The sequence below is a fragment of the Lactuca sativa genome, chromosome 5 (assembly GCF_002870075.4).
Source record: "Lactuca sativa cultivar Salinas chromosome 5, Lsat_Salinas_v11, whole genome shotgun sequence".
Lineage (NCBI taxonomy): Eukaryota > Viridiplantae > Streptophyta > Magnoliopsida > Asterales > Asteraceae > Lactuca > Lactuca sativa.
The window spans coordinates 282,116,364-282,132,697 of record NC_056627.2 but is presented as its reverse complement, the minus strand read 5'-3'; the positions used below and the strand labels follow the sequence as shown (position 1 = coordinate 282,132,697).

General features: G+C 37.4%; 1 non-coding gene across 1 annotated transcript; it reads left to right on the top strand.

Moving 5' to 3' along the window:
- LOC111910416 (U5 spliceosomal RNA) lies at nucleotides 1-118 on the top strand. The gene has a single exon (XR_002856526.1). It is a non-coding gene; the product is annotated as a U5 spliceosomal RNA (small nuclear RNA).
- The last annotated feature ends 16,216 nt before the right edge of the window (nucleotides 119-16,334 follow it).

The window sequence follows — 16,334 nt, the reverse complement described above, 5'->3', positions numbered from 1 at the left end:
AGCCATGTGGTGAGCACAAAGCGAACTATTCTTTCGCCTTTTACTAAAGAATACCGTATGCTCGTCATTTATAGTGGCATATGTCTATTTTTGGAGAGTCTCTTTTTCGTGAAGGGCTCCAACCAATTTTTGAAGTTCTAAGTTGTTAGTATATTTAATTGCTCATTTTGTGATAAAGTATTTTTTGAGTGCCTACAACTTCAATCTACTATTGGAATTCATGTTCTAATGAAAAAAAACAATGGTTTCATTTAAAAGCAATCATATCTAACAAATGGTTAATTCTTAACAGGTTAATGACATAGAAAGACAACATAGTTTAGGGTCTGTATACATTAAGGTAACGATGTTTTTTTTCGTACACATTTGCCAATTGAACTTGTAGGACATGTACATATTAAGGTAATATGATCGATGATCTTAGGTTTTGTTGATTTGGCATATTACGTTGCATTATGTCATATTACGTGGAATTAAATGAAATTACTTGGCATTTTTTACACATTATATGAATGGTAATTTGAATTAGGGATCATAAACAAAAAAACCCACCGCTTTTGTTCCTACGTTCCCCTCTCTCTTCGTTCTCAATGTCGAACCTTTGCAATTGAAATCCCTTTCTGTTTCTTCGACTGTAATGACGAAGGCATCATCCCTGATCGTAGATGTACACTATAATGGTGTATTTGCCCCAACACCCTTGTATATTTCGACCCAGACATCGCATCTGTACGATATGTTGACTTCAATACTATGGTATTTTCAGATTTCATTACATTCCTTGAAAAGCTCACATAGAAGATCAACTGCAAGGATGTTTACTACTGTCTTCCACATGAAAGGTTGAGTGAAGGGTTAGGAGTAATTCAGAATGAAGGAGATTAGAGAGAGTTCCTTGAGGTTGGGAATGGAAGCCAAGAAAAAAGAATTAATGTATTGATCAGTACAATGAACCCATTTTTGATTGGATCGAAGAGGAGAATCCTAATGAATATGATTCGGTTGTAGAGGATGAAGACGAAGTTGATGATTCTACATTTTCGGATGCTATTTTACCTGACCATAAAGAGGATGAGGTGGTGTCAAGTAGGAAACCACTTGATGATTCATTTCTTAATGCCCTTTGTCCTAACAAGAAATCAAAAGATGGTTCCGAAACAGATGCAACAGACGAAGAAGTTGATGTGAAACCAATGTATCTTGTCCATGATCCAAACCAAAATTGGAAGAAGATGGTTCCTATACTAGGTATGAAGTTTTCTAACCATGATGAGCTTAAATGTTTACTAAGTAATTATGTTGTGAGACATGGATATAGTATATGGTATGAAAAAAGTGATAAGAACAGGTTGGATGAAGGATGAACATTCTTTTCAAATTAAGTCACTGAAAGATGATCACAATTGCTCCAGGTCATTCAAACATGGAGCAATTGTGAGTTATAGGTGGATCGGGAAGCATTTTGTTAATGAAATATTACAAAGACCAATAATGAGCTTAAGGAAAATGAAAGCTAAGATTTCCAAAAAATTTAATATTATTGTTAGTTTGTGGCAGTGTAGAAATGCAAAAAGGTTTGCATTGAGTAAGATTGAAGGTACTTTGGTTGAGCATTATGAAAGGTTGTGGGATTATGGTGAGGAGATTATGAGGTCGAACCCAGGGTTTACAGTAAGAATTGATGTGGACATCATGCATGACTCAACTACATATCTTTCAAAGTACTATGTCTGCTTCAAAGGTGTCAGGGATGGTTGGATAGAGGGATGTAGAAAGGTGATTTGTGTAGATGGCTGCTTCCTGAAAGGCTTGTGTAAGGGTGAGCTTCTTGCATCAGTGGGTAGAGATGCGAATAACAACATCTACCCTATCGCGTTGGATGTGGTAAATGTTTTGAATAAAGTTAATTGGAAGTGGTTTCTTGACATTCTCATGGATGACATTGGAGGGGGAAATGGTAATGGACTTACCATCATTTCAGATGGACATAAGGTATTAGATTGCTTTCTTTTTGCTTTTTGTTTTTTACTTTTAATTTGTTTAACATTAAGTTTTACATTCACCAACATGTTTTAATTTTGACAGGGATTGTTAGAAGCTGTGAAAGAAAGGATTCCAGAAGTTTAGCATAGGCAATGTGCTAGGCACATCTAAGCTAATTTTAAGAAGAAGTTTGATGGTGAACATTATAGGAAATTGTTTTGGGCTGCTGTACATAGTACCATTGTACCAAAGTTTGAAGAAGCTATGGATGGAATTAAGAAATTAGACCCCAATGCCTATGATCATCTTATTGACAGGGAACCAAAATCTTGGTCAAAGGCTTTCTTTGTAGAAGGGAGGAATTGTGATGCTATGGAAAATGGTGTCTCGGAAAGTTTTAATAATGCAATCAGGGATGCTAGAAGAAAGTCGATCATCACAATATTGGAAGAAATCAGGGTTTGGGCCATGGAAAGGATTTATAATCAAAGGATCATGGGTGAAGAGTGGGATTTGGATATTTTCCCAACAGTTAGAAAGGAGTTATGTGACAACTCGAAAATTTCATGTTAAGCAAGGTTTGAAATGTGTTTATGTATAAGTACAACCACAATGTATCCTTGTTGCAATAAAACTTTGAAAGCCAAAAGGGCATTGTTTGTATAAGTATATATATATATATATATATATATATATATATATATATATACATACTTTGAAAATCATATTCGTAATAAACACTTAAAAGTGAAGCCAAGTCAAATAGTTAGGATTTGATGCATGATTTATGCAATGCCTTTGATATTTCGGATTTGGGGACCCAAGAACATGAGATTTCGGTTATGCTAGGCCAAGCTCATATGCTTAGGCTGAAATCACCCTTAGGCCGAAAACACCCAAGATCCAAACCACTAGGACCAAAAACACCATTTGTGGAGGGATTAGGACCGAAATCACGTGGGGTATAAGGTGATTTTGGTCATGCCTTGGCCGAAATCACCAATTTGATCTTTCCTAAGGTGATTTTGGTGGGAATATAGAGATAAGAAGTTGACTTTATGACTTGATGCTTTACCCTTTACCCATGCAAAACAATACCCAACATATATCAACGCAATTAACCAACGGTTAACCAAGCAAATATCCCATCAACTTCTACTCCTTATCTTTGGATGAGATCACCTCCACAAACCCCACCATTTCCCATTTACTTCCTAATACTTCATATTATCTCAAGAACTAAGCCGAAATAATCTTCCAAGTTCAAATCCTCCAAGCTTGTTCTTAGAATTTGGTAAGTGTTTCTTCAAAAGCTAGTGTATTTATACACTTTCATGTTAGTTTCATAATATTTACACATATTATTATGTGTTAAACCTCTTAGGATAATATCACCTTCAAAGAGTTCTTCAACCACATTCAAGTGTTTAGGCCTAGAAATCTTCACACCATGTCTTCAAAACAACTCACAAATCCACTCAAGGTGAGTTCATACCCCCATATTTTTGAGTTTTTCATGTTTTAGGGGGGGGGGGGGGGGGAATACAAGTCAAAAAAAAATTTATCATACAAATACTTGCATGTTTCATCTTTATGTTAAAGTATAAGCCATTATTTGCATAAGATGTGATTATTACTAACTTTTATACAAATATTTGTGATATATTAGTTTTCAAATGCAAAACTAACAAAAACAAAACATGATCTATGTTATAAAAATCATGAAAAAAATTATGATTTGTAAAACTATAAGGTTTTTGGAAGCTTTTTACCAAAATATAGTTTTTCTAACAAAAAGGAGTACATTCTAGTTATTTCACTATTTTGTGGGTTACAACCCAAAAATATGAAGTTTGGCCTTACATTTTGAAACTAAACAAGATGATTACTATGTATTTATATAAATGATTATATAAATGTTCTTGACAGACAAACATAATAAACTTTAATTGGTATAGTTTGGGAGTCACAAAACTACACTATCATTTTAGAAGAAACATATAATTATTTAAAGGTATAATTATTCCATTTACAAGAAAAAGGAGTTTTCAGTTCACGTAAACTGATTGATACTAGTTGTGAGACATTTGGCTTCACCGTACCCACCAGAGTACACATACTAAGACCTGCATTATAATCAAAGTCTCTTGTAGGGAGAGCGTGACACGTGTGTATATATCTATACGGGATTGACAGCCCCGCACCTCAGCTGTTAGCTACAGTTAGACCGACCAGTCTAGCGTGACAAATGTCGTAATAGTTCCGACGTCCGAAGCACATCGTTCATGCAACTAGTCGCATTAGCATGGTTATAATAACTCACATAGGGTATCGACAACACATTTGATTTACGGGCTAACATACATTCAAGTAGTTTTATATAAAGATAAAACTTCATAACTCCATTTCTCAGTACAGTTTTACTTACATTTTTAGTCTTGGGATCTAAGACTTACAGCTCAGTTATAAAGAAAATATCGGATTTTCTAGAAGTATACAGTATCATTTTACTCAAAACAGTTACAAATTCGTCTCATACAAAACACTTATGAACTCACCAACTTAATTATTGACATTTTTCAAATTCACTTGTATTCTCATAAAATTAGTAAACAGGTAACCACAAGAGTTTTTGGTGGATGAGACGTCGTCGCATCACGTTATTTACTTTTGTCATATGCATTTGATCTCATGTAAGCAATGTTTTTTGAGTACAATGTAAACTTATTAAATATTCAATACAATGGTTGTAATGCTTTGATCGCTACTATTTGAATGTTATGATACTATACATGAAAGTCATCCACCCCCACATGTTTCCGTCGTTCTGGTTTGGAGGTGTGACAAGTTAAAAGATAATAATATAACTCAAAGGTGAGTAAGATTTGTTTTAAATTTACATTAGCTAATGATTGATTTGATTTGGAGTGTTAACTTGCGTTTTTTTACATATTTTGGGGAGTTTATCCAAGTGGCTATCAACAATTTGAAGTAAGATTTGGTAATGATGCATTTGTTGTGGATATAATCAGAAGGGTACGTGAATGTAGGAGTTGGCAGTTGAGAGGTATCCCATGCTTGCATGGCTTGGCTGCAATTGCATACTTGAATCATAATGCAGATTCGTATGTGGCACCTTGTTTTAGCAAACAAAGTTTCCTTTCAAGCTACACTTACAATGTCCACCCTTTAAATGGTAGTCCAATGTGGCTGAAAACAGCTTATCAGAAGCCTTTACCTCCAAAAAAAAAGACTACCAGGCAGATCAAAGGTTAAACAAACAAAGGATAAGTCATAATTATAAGGTACTGGTAAAAAGAGGCATACAATATCACGTGCAAAAGGGTTGCAAAAGTGTAGTACTTACAGTGGCATTATACACAAGAAATCAAGTTGTCCACGAAAAGGTAAAAATGAATTTATTTAGTGTAGTTCTATGTAATTGGAAACTAATATTAGTTTGTTTTCTCAGGAAGGGGAAGTACAAGTGGAAGTGGAAGTGGACATGTACCCATACAAGAACCTATACAAGAACCCATCCAAGAACCTATACAAGAACGTGTACAAGAACTTGTTCAAGCTTCAGAGCTTCAAGAATTGGAAAGATGCATGTGTAAAAGAGGAAATTTTCAGAACGTATAACCGAGATTGGTCTAAGAAAGAAAGTTGTCCCCAAAAGAGGGATTGGTTGTAGTCAAAACATGCCAGTAACTTTAGAATGATGTGCTTGTTTACTACTAGTATCTTTTGTCTAACACAAACTTTTCATCTTTTGCATGGAATTAGTAACAAACCTTAAGTCTTTTGTAATGTGACTATGCTACCTTACTACTATAATGATGTAATGTTACTATGATACTAGTAGGGGGTATTTTGGTCATAACCTGCTGCAAGATTATGTTGATTAATGTGTTAAGGGTATTTTGTAGTGGAACTGTTTCTATTAATGTGCATCCTACTTTGTAAATATTTTGGAAAAATTATTGAAATAAACGTGTTAAGGGTAAGTCAGTAAACTAAATCAATAAACTTCAAAAAGTTAATCATTATTATTAGTTAAGGGTATTTTGTAGTGCAACTATTTCTATTAATGTGCATCCTACTCTGTTTCTATGAAATTTGTTTTACCAAAACTGCAAATCCAAGGGTAAATTTGTCAAAACAAATTCTATTTTATCATCCTACTTTGATTCTACTTTAGCATCTTACTTTGAAATCCAAGGGTAAATTGGTCAAAACAAATTTGTTTTACCAAAACTAAAACCTGTTTCATATCAAAATAATATAACAAATCAGATCTCATTCATATCAAAATAAGTGTTACAAAGTACAATACATCTTAATACAACTTCAAAAGATTAGAAATACCATTTCACAATCTAAAAGATTACAACCAACACAACCTTAGCATTAATCTACTTCTTGATGATTACAATTACTACTTCAAAAGACTAAATAAACACATCACAATGAAAACAACCAACAAACACTTAACAGTAAATTGTTTATTCTTTACTTCTTCCAACTCTTTTCTAAGGCTCAAAATGTCACGTTGCAGAACTTCAAGTGTTTCATCAAGTTCTACCCATTCCCAAAAACCACACCTTTCTTCTGCTTTCTACATAAAATACAGGATCAAGGAGTGAAATAACCAATACAACAACAAATATGAACCAAAATCTAAAAATCGAAAAAATGGCATACCCGGCATATCATAAACTTTCTTCCAGGATTGTTTTCCGTCCTTGATGTGCGGATTCGAGATGGAAGGCCACAGTAGCAAGGAGTAAATCCATGACTTAGAGGTGAGGGAGAGAATGTTGAAGAAGCCGTCAACATTCTAGGGCACCAATCTTTTTCTAAGGTAAAAATCATAAAAATGTATCGTTTGGTTTAAATAAAGGATGAGCAGAGGGTGATATGTCACGTAATATGTCAAATCAGCAGAAACCTAAGATCATCAGTCATATTACCTTAATGTGTACAGGTCAAACAAGTTCAATTAGAAAGTGTGTACGAAAAAAACATAGTTACCTTAATGTGTACAAACCCTAAATTACGTTACATTTCTATGTCATTAACCCATTCTTAACAAGTATTAGGGAAGGAGCTAATGTTGTACTTTGATTAAAGTCCAAAATCTTGCCTGTTTGCTTTTGCTTTTTGGTGTCAAAGTTGAAATTAACATTAAAGTGTCAAATATTATTTAGACCGTTGGAAAGTGAGATGAATAAATTTAATGAAATGTTTCTAATTACCCGTTTTATCCTTATAAATTGGTGAATATTTAGAATTTGTAAGTGTAACTATCTATTTAAAGTATATTGCAATAGGAGCTCAAAATCAAAAAAAGCCCAACCAATGTTTTTATTTTTTTTCACACCTCCATATGGATTGTCGGAAACAAACAAACCCAACATTATTCAGGATTTATAAGAAGATAGGAGAATTAAATTCGATTAAAGTGAACTATTATTTTGAATTTATCTTTGGTCAGGATTATCTTTTACCAACCGTCTTATTTAAAGTCGAATATCTAAGCTTATTGTGAATATCCAATATTCTCTTTAATAATACATGGGGGAAAGGTCTTGAAGAAGAATATTCGGTAGGGAGTTCATCCAACATCTTCTTCTTAGATAAAGCAGAAAACCTTGAAGTGACTACATAAACCAAGCAACTAGGAAGAAAAATTCAATTGTATAATACCTTGTTTTGCCTTAAGACTAAATTAGCTAAGTATTAGTGTATTTGGAACATAAAAATACTTCTTTGTACTTGAAGTTCATTACTAGAGTTTAAATCAGTGATTCAAACCTTTTTAATTTATAAAACGGAACTGGACATCTTACAAATGACTATCAAGTCGTTTATTCATGTTAAAAAAAGTTAGGGATCATGTGCTTATTATTAGCAGTGAAGGTTGAAAACCAAAAGCATGCATTAACATTAAGATTCACTGTGCAAAACCCATTGAATCATTTAGACTTATTTGGCAAATGAAATAAATGAACCTTTGCAATAATACTTTAGACTTATTTGGCAAAAGAAATGAATGAACATTTGCAATAATACGTACTACCGATATAGATTGTAAAACTACTTTTTATTTATTTTATGTATCTTTTCCCATATAACTATCTAACTAAGTTACAATACAAAATTAATAAGAGGTTTTCACCTATTCTTTGAAGTCTAGGTGAGTACTTTATTTGTAACGCGATCAAAACCTCAAAGAGTCAAAGTTGATAGTTAATCATATGTTCATACATGTCATTCATCTCGTAATAATACAACATAAACTAGTCATAAAGAAAGTGATAGGCAAAAAAGAAATGACTCAAACTCAAATCAATATTTGTACTAATTAATAGATAACAATAGAAAATGGTGCATCATCTCATGAGACTATGAGAACACACTCTGGATGGAATTCAGCTATAACATGTAAGTAATATAAAGTATATCATATCATAAACACAAAATGGCTAGAAAAATAAGTCATCATAGGTGATAAGTTGGCCAATAAATTAGTTGGTTAAACTAACAAAACCCAATTAATAAACTTATTACATAAATCAAGAGTCCTATATTCATAGTTCATAATACCGGTTTATAATTGAGAATAAGTTTTTCACTAATAACCAGGTACGTGTTAGTGATTTTAGTGTCACCAGGACATTTTGTGTAATTAGAACTTACATGTGAGCTAAGGAGCTTCGTAATTTATACTCTAATACATGTTTGGGTATGTGTGGAGAGCACATATGTATAAGTTCGAATTAGAAGCCGGTTCGACGACAACTCGGGGGTCCGGGGGTAGCGCCCATTTGGCGGGGTCTAGGGACAGCGCCCCTAGTGTGGTCCAAGGGGTAGAGCCCCTGGCTGGGGCCCGCTGCCAGGTCGGTTTTGGAAACCATTGATTTCTTTATTAATTTCGGAATCCCTTGACTTGTTTCTAAAGGATCCCATGATGACCAACCCTAAAACAAAACCCTACATATCGTTTTCTATATAAATGATTATTTTTTAGGCAACGTTTGGTGCATGGGACTAGAATGGACAGAACATAACAAGACTCTTTCAGACGGCGTTTGACATGGACGGAACAAGAACAAAAATAGTTGTTGACCAAGTCAAATATGACAATTTTATTAGATTTTAGTACCACCAAAAAAGGTGGAACAAAGTGGAACAAGAACAATTTGACACAAAATATCATTAAATATTTTTCTTCTCTTCCTCGTTTATTATTCTACCACCGCCTTTTATTTATGTTCATCTCTTATATTTTTAATTGTTTCTTCAAATAGACTTCAAATTGCAGAAGAGAATAATTCATTAATAGCAGCGAATACAACATCAATTTCTTTGATGCTTCCTATGTCTTTTTTTTATATTTCATTATTTTAATCTTATTTCTTATTTGTGATTATAGATTATTATATTTGACGTCCCATTTTAATATATATTCATTTTTCCTTTATAAGATTAATGATGTATAGCTATTCCCCATAGCAACCGCTAGAGGGAATTCCAATATGCTACAAAGGTGTGTGTAAAATGTTATATATAAGTATTCTTTAATAATATTACTAGAACGTCACTTACAAGTATTATATCCGAAAGCAAATTGGAAATGGTTTATAATTTTTTTGATAGATACAAGGATAATTTAGTAATTTTACAATCTTGTTCCATCGATTCATAGCCATATTAAACACTATATAGATAGATCATTTTAGTCAAGTCAAGTCCAGTCCTGTCATGTTCAGTTTAATCCCGGAACCAAACACTACCTTAAGGAGAAAATAACACCTATTAGCTCTTGTTTTTCTTCATACGAACTCAAAATTCTCTATCAATTTGGTTTATGTCTTTTGTGCCTAGATTTGTAAGGGTCCCCTTGGGATTATCCTAGACTGAATTCCTTATAATCCGGGCATAATGTAGAAATATCAGTTCAGAAAGTGTTTACACAATCCAAAAGGGTATCCAAATCTCCACTATAAACCTTACCAAACTTTCTAACAGTGCATGCATAGTTAAATCTATAATTTAATACATATACACAGGGGTGGACGCAAGAATACATACTAGGTGTTATCGAGGTTGAAGTAGGTGTTGCCGATGCAAGAAAATAGGTACAAAAATAGAAATGTTTTCCACGACGTATAGAAAAAGTAGGTGTTGTCGCCCATGCATATACAAGTTTCAAAGATGTTGAACTTATACTGTGTGTGTGTGTGTGTGTATATATATATATATATATATATATATATATATATATATATATATATATATATAATGAAATCTATAAGGTGTTGTTTGTTTTTTCAGAGACGAAATTTTGCGGTCTACGGACCACATCTGTAGTAGAAGAGGTGGACCAAATGCTTGCAGTCTGCAAAAAAAAAAGATTGTTTGTTTTTTAAAGTCTGCAGACCGCTAAAAATAATTGATTTTTTAAAACTTAAAAGACTTTGAAAAAAAAATTAATAAACAAATTATAATAATTTACATACAATGTACAAAATCTAACAATTTCTGTTGCATTATCCGGGTCATGGGCGGAGATGTCATACCCCAATCTGTTGGGGTGAGTTTGGACACCGGGTCATGGGTCAGACCTAGGTGGTTCTGCATACTACAAAGATAATCTAGTAGATTAGGCAACGATTGCAGACCACTCAGAGTCGGCAGAAGTGTAACACCCAAAGTTTTGAAGGCCAAGAAAGGAAAGAAAACCTTAATTTTAAGGGGCGACTCGGCGAGTCCAAGGAGGAACTCAGCGAGTCCGAGCGGGATCCGGGTCGAGGAGTAAGTGACCGACTCAACGAATCTGGTATGTGCGTGGAAAACCCTAAATTCGAGACTTGTAGCCTATATAAACGTCTTAATCTTCTTCCTAGGGTTCCTTACTGCCTCTTTAGCCCTGGATACCAAACCCTAGCCGTCATATCCTTTGATTGAGCCATTTGTTGCCTTGGAAGGTGCATTAAAGCTTGGAGAAGGAAGAAGGAACTTGGAGGAGCAAGAAGGGACTATAGATCTGGGATTGTGAGTTCATTATGAGCATTTGTAGGTAATAAATTAGTTCCTGGACCCTTTTTGCACCTAGATCTATGTGTGGTTGTTGGGGCTTTTTAGCCATAATGTTATTATTTTGAGTTAGAAGCCAGATCTGAAGTTGCTACTTCAGATCTAAGCATATTATGGTCTTGAGAAGCATAAAGTAGCAGCCCTTGAGTTGATTATGGAGCCTCCTTGCCTTAAACCCTAGTTTGTGGTGTATTTTGCCTAGATCTCCTTCTCTATATGTAAATTTTGCAACTTTACGTGAGGAATAGGCTTGGGAAGGGTAGATCTACAGTTTGGAGTCCCTGCATGACTCAAAAGTCCTCTGCATGTATGAAGGACCGGATGGATTCGGCGAGTCCTTTGAGTGGACTCGGCGAGTAGCTTGAAGATGAGGAGGAACTCGACGAGTGGGATGAACAGCTCGTCGAGTCGGATGAAGTTGGGCATGAACTCGACGAGTTGGAAGAAAAACTCGGCGAGTTGGATAAAGATTGTCTTGGACTCGGCGAGTCTGTTCTTGGACTCGGCGAGTCAGGTCGCGAAACCCCAAACCCTTCGAGTTGAGACTCAAATCAGTGAGTCGAATGGAGACTCGGTGAGTTGGACAGGTCAGGACTTGGTAATTGGTAGACTCGGCGAGTCATGGACTGACTCGGCGAGTCGAGTCGCGAATAGAAGGACTCTGAACATATGAACTCGGCGAGTCAATAGGGTGACTCGGCGAGTAGGGTTGACCTGGGAGGTTGACTTTGACCAGGACTTTGACTTTGGCAAGAGTTGACTTAGTTGACCTTTGAAGGTCAGTTAGACTAAGTGTTATGTTGATATTGGTAGCTCGGGGAGCTAGTGGAGCAGCAGTTCGGAGTCAGTGGTCAGGTAGCGGTCAAAGGGATTAGCAGCAATAGTTTAGCAGTATCAGGTGAGTTTCCCTTTGTATGAGTGGGTCTACATCCACAATGTCGACCCATGTAGTTATGAGTAGAAGACCCGGGGGTTAGCCCTAGGCACAGTATGCTAGTATGATATTCAGGACAAGGTCCAACGATAGTGGGCGGGTGCCCGAGGAATGGTTTATGTGATAGTTATACTTCTTGTCTGCGTGATACTTGTATGTGCCTGGTAGGGTGGTGAGTGTGGGCGAGGTCCCGTACCTCACCAATAGCAGAGTGTGGATGGCGTTCCACATCTCATTAGCAGCAGATCAGGGGCGAGGCCCAAGATAGGGAAAGAGTGAGGGAGGGCTGGGCCCGTATCTCACTATCAGTAGGAGCATGGACGGGGCTCCCTGGCTCATCAGTAGAGTTCAGTTGTTAGGACCGGAGGGTAGTCTGACACCCCAGATACGTCTGACAGTATGTGATGTTATGTTTATGTGCTAGCATGATATGATGTTATGTGATAGTGGTAGTAGGGGTGAAATAATCCCTACTTACCGGTTGACAGGATCGAAGGGGTAGGCCAGCACCCAGATATGCTAGGCAGTATATGCCTTATGTGTTTATGCTATGCTTTTATGTGGTAGTGTTAGGAGTGAAATAGTCCCAGGTTACCGGTTGAAAGATACCGAAGGGGAGGCCAGCACCCATATATACTAGGCAGTATCCGGTCGAGAGGACCGAAGGGGAGCCAGCACCCAGATATGCTAGGCAGTATCCGGTCGAGAGGACCGAAGGGGAGCCAACACCCAGATATGCTAGGTAGTATCCGGTCGAGAGGACCGAAGGGGAGGCTAGCACCCAGATATGCTAGGCAGTATCCGGTCGAGAGAACCGAAGGGATAGGTCGGGCACCCAGATATGCCTGACAGTGTATGTATGTTATATGATTGTATGGTATGATGGGGGAACTCACTAAGCTTCGTGCTTACGGTTTTCAGTTTTGGTTTCAGGTACTTCCGGTAGCGGATGATGGAGCTCGGGATGATCGCATGACACACACCATAGATTTGCCAGCCTAGGAATGTTTACTCTGATAATCAACATGTGTTTTGAAAACTTATACTCAGATTATGTTTTGGAATGATGTCTTTGCTTAAAGTAATGTTTTATTAAAATAAATTTTTGGTCTTAAATTTTGGGTCGTTACAAGAAGAGTTATGCCGACCGACGCTGATCCGAGTTGGAATTTCATGTCGGTGATATGGTGTTGCTGAAGGTCTCACCCTGGAAGGGTGTGACCCGCTTCGGGAAGAGGGGAAAGTTGGGTCCCTGATATATCGAGCCATTCCAGATTATTTCTAGGGTAGGCAAGGTTGCTTACAGGTTGGACCTCCCGGAAGTGCTCATTTAGATCCATAGCACTTTCCACGTATCATAGCTACGGAAGTGCGTGTTGGACGAGGTCACGATTGTGTCGCTAGATGACATTCAGGTTGATGAGTGGCTAAACTACATAGAGAGACCCGTGGCTATATTGGATAGAAAGGTGAAGGGTTTGAGAAGTAAGGAAGTACCTTTGGTGAAGGTACGATGGCAACATCGAAGGGGTTCCAAGTGGACTTGGGAGCCAGGGGCAAAGATGTGGGAGCATTATCCAAAGTTATTTGTCGCAACAGACTTCGAGGACGAAGTTAAGGTCGAGTGGAGGAGAGTTGTAACATCCTGGAATTTGCAGGCATTTTCGAATCCTCCCATTTTATTATTATCCTCGTCATTTGTAGTCCTTGGGGATGGAAGGGTGGAGCCATGAGATGCCCTAATGGCTAAAGTTGCAAATTTGGATCAGGAGGAGTACATAAAGCGTACATAAGGGTACGCTAGGCGTACACTTGTGTACGCTGGGCATACTCACGTCATGAGAAAACCCTAATATTTAGGGTTTGGGTGGTATATTAGTATCCTTATGAGCTCATAACCCTCTACCATTTCAGCCTCCATAGTTTTGAGCTGTTTTCCCCAAACCCTAACCTCTCATTTGAGTGTATGAGCTAAAAGTGTGGGTTTTGAGTGGTTGAAGAATAAGAAGTTGCATCAAGCTGTTGGAGAAGTGAGGCAAGCTTGAAGATCTGAGATTATCTTGTCCATTAGAAGCTTCGGGAGGTAAAAAGCTTATACCTTTATGTTTATATGATGTAGATCTTGCCTTGATAGCTTTATGACACCCTTCTTGTCCTAAAAAGTCCTAATATTGAGCATGTTATTGTAACATCCCGACTCCCATGTATAAATTTTAAAGCTTTATATTCATATTACTGAAGGAACTCGATGGGTTAGAGACCCCAACTCGTCGTGTCGAATCTGATTAGCCCGCATGGTTTATGGTATCTACTCGACGAGTTGGAGGACCCCAACTTGACTAGTAGAGGCTGTATATGAAAACCCTACTTTTAGGGTTTACACCCTATTTAAAGGACCTTAAGCCCTTTCCTCCAGCCTCCTTACCACCTTTTGACGCCCAAAAGCAACCATGATCGATCTAAACCCTGTTCTTGAGTGTGTGAGAGGCTAAAGTGTGTTTTTGGTGCATTTGTTGATGAAGTTTGAAGATTAAGAAGCTTGGAACGAGGGGAAGTTTGTAGATCTGGTATCTACATTGTGTTGGCATCCAGTAGAAGGTAAAAAGTCTTTACCTTGGCTTTCCATTTCTTAGATCTCTTATTTTGTTGGAATATGGGCATTTTGGTGCAAAATGGAGTCACTTTCAAATTTGAGCTTGTCACAAGGGCATGGTTTCAGATCTGGACTCCTATAGGCCCTTATGGACATAAAGCCTCAAGCTTTATGAAGCTTTGGACCTCCTCCATGTCCAAAACCTTCATCTAAGGCTAGTTATGAGTGTTTTAGCCTCATGGAGCCTTTCATGCATGTAAAGTTTGCAACTTACGTGATAACAACACCCTAGGATTCTAAATTTACAATTTGGAGCGTTGGTTTCACTTGAAAGCATCTGAATGAGAAATGGACTGAAGGAACTCGACGAGTTGCATAGTCAACTCAATGAGTTGAATGAGGGTTTCCCGCTTTCTGGATTCTGCATGAACTCAACGAGTTAGAGAGGTAACTTGACGAGTTGGTTAGGGTTTTCCCGACATTCTGGATACTGCATGGACTCGACGAGTTGTCTGGAAACTCGGCGAGTCGACTAGGGTTTTCATGACTTCTTGAGTTCTGAAGGAACTCGACGAGTCAGCAAGCTACAATCAACGAGTTGGGTCAACATTGACTGTTGACCTTGGTTGTTGACTTTGACTTTGACCAAGGGTTGACCACTTTGACTTCTAGGGGTATTTTAGTAATTTGGAAATTTATGGAAGTGTATCATTGGTGGATGTAGGTGTTTGTTTGGAGCTGTATTTGGGGAGTTTTACATTATCATCCCGAGCTACTTGTGAGGTGAGTTGTCCTCACTATACTAACGGGGTCGAAGGCACCAATGCCGATCCTTCTTTTTGGATTGTTATCCTGGTTATTTCTTGATGATATGCTTAGTGACCTGGTAGGTCGGTATCCTGGTATATAGGATGATGCTATGTTAGTGATCGGTTAGGTCGGTATCCTGGTATAGAGGATGATGCTATGATTAGTGATTTGGTAGATCGCCTTGGTTATCTGTACATGCTAACCAACGTATGATATTTATGTGCACATGAGTGTTTGATTGGGAGTTGGATTAAGGCGGTCATGATTTGTGCTTGTGTTAACATACTCAGGGTGGATCGGATAGACTGCAGACCCGGTTAGGGCATACTAGTCAGACCGAAGGCCCGACGAGGGGTCTGGATAGGCTGAAGGCCCTGAGAGGCGGTCCAGACATGCCGATAGCTCAGAAAGCGGTCCAGATAGACTGATGGCCCTGCGAGGCGGTCCAGTCAGGCTGATGGCTCATTATGCATGTTTGTTTTTATGATATTGATATGGTTTGTATGGCATTGGTATTTTGGGGGAGGGGGAACTTACTAAGCTTCGGGCTTACAATTGTTGATTTTGTTTCAGGTACTACTGATGATCGCGGGATGGAAGAGGCGTGATCGTGCACCTCCTTATGTTTTATGATTTGATTATGGGATACTCTGACATGAAACCATTTTGAAAATAAATTTGTAATAATTATCGGTTTTTGAATGATTTAAAAAGTTTTTAAGTTGGCATGATTTTTATGGGTGTTACAAGTTGGTATCAGAGCCTTGGTTTGAGTGAATAGGAGGAACACTCGTGTGAATCCAATCTCAAACCAAGGAAAAGATTTTCAAAATGATTTTCAAATGGTTTTCAAATACTAAAGGAGCATGCAGAGTGTACGATCAGTGGGAGCCAGTAAGTATACCCCAAAAT